Source organism: Suncus etruscus, chromosome 8 (assembly GCF_024139225.1).
Source record: "Suncus etruscus isolate mSunEtr1 chromosome 8, mSunEtr1.pri.cur, whole genome shotgun sequence".
Lineage (NCBI taxonomy): Eukaryota > Metazoa > Chordata > Mammalia > Eulipotyphla > Soricidae > Suncus > Suncus etruscus.
This window is the reverse complement of record NC_064855.1, coordinates 85433069-85434474: the sequence shown is the minus strand read 5'-3', so window position 1 is coordinate 85434474 and position 1406 is coordinate 85433069. Positions and strand designations below refer to the sequence as shown.

The following is a 1406-nucleotide window of genomic DNA, read 5'->3' as shown; positions in this document are numbered from 1 at the left end:
AAGAAAAAAAGGCAATGCTATATAAATCCTACTTTCTGTTTTTCTGTTTCTCGTGCTCTAATTGCAATGTAGTATTGTAAGTTCATTTGTTAGTTAGAAATAGTTGATTTAAAACCTATCTTTGGCCATATCCCAATCAGAGACTAGAGAGTTATAACCAGATATTTGACAATAGAGAATCCCTGCTGAATTGGATAAGACATCGTACCAACAACGCCTGCACACTTCCAAAATAAGATTGCTTCTCAGCCTTTTGGCTAAGATCAAATGTAGTATCTTGCTTCTTTTCAGAAGTAAGAATTTTTTTCACCTCCACAAGATTCTCATTAAAGAACAATCTGTTTCTTGGTTAATGTTTGTTTTTTTATTTAAATCCTAATTTTTAACAACAAAAAATTTAAAAGTATTTCATTCAATTAGCTGTTGTGCCTCACAATCTTGCTTAAAAAATTATAACCTTATTTAAGATCAGTGGGAGATTACAGACATTCTTTCTAGTGTAAAATTCTCAAAACACTAGTTTATATTCCTCTATGTAATAGCAAGGATACTGTCTAACAAAAGACATTGCATTTATAAAATCCTTTCACCAATACCCATGCAGAAAAACACACTCAACTTTTACAAATACTTATAAATATATGAGGAGCCAAGAATAAAAAATACTAAAGAAAAAATTCAAACATGATAGTTGTACAGCAAAAATAAAGTATGGAGGAAATTGAGAGAATGTCAAAAGGAATTTTTCCCATGCTAAGGAAGACTAAAAAAAAAGACTATTTTATTTCTGAACTAAAGTTCCATTTTTAAACTGTAATAATTTAAAAGAACTTCTGAAAAAAATTGACTTACAATGTTATAAAATTAAAATACTCATGATATAGTAAGATGTATAATATTTCCTTTGTTTCTTCAGAGCATCTCTGGGTGTGACCCCTGAGTACAATACCAGGAGCAAAGTCTGAGCACAGACTACTCTAACTTCCCCAAGATAAAATGCGGAATTCATCACATCTTATTTCCAAGTAATAGAGCAACAACAATAAAAAAAATACAACAAAAAACACTTCAAAGAATACAGAGACTAGATCAGAAACAATTTAAGTATCTAATACACTATCCAAGTAACACTAAACATAAAACAAAAAAAAAAGAAAAGAAATGAGAGAATATTTATTAGTAAATAGTCTTAGAGGGAACAAAAGATTGCACAGTGGTAGGACATTGGCCTTGCATGCAGCCAATCCATGATGAACTGTGGTTCGAATCCCAGATACCCATATGGTCCCCCAAGCTAGGAGCGATTTCTGAGCACATAGCCAGGAGTAAACCCGGAACGTCACCGGGTATGGCCCAAAGACCAAAAAAAAAAAAAAAAAAAAATAAAAAAAAAATTAGTCACAGAA

General features: G+C 31.5%; 1 pseudogene; it reads left to right on the top strand.

Annotated features, from left to right (window-relative positions):
- Positions 1-237: 237 nt before the first annotated feature.
- Positions 238-315, top strand: LOC126016834 (uncharacterized; annotated as a pseudogene).
- Positions 316-1406: the final 1091 nt, after the last annotated feature.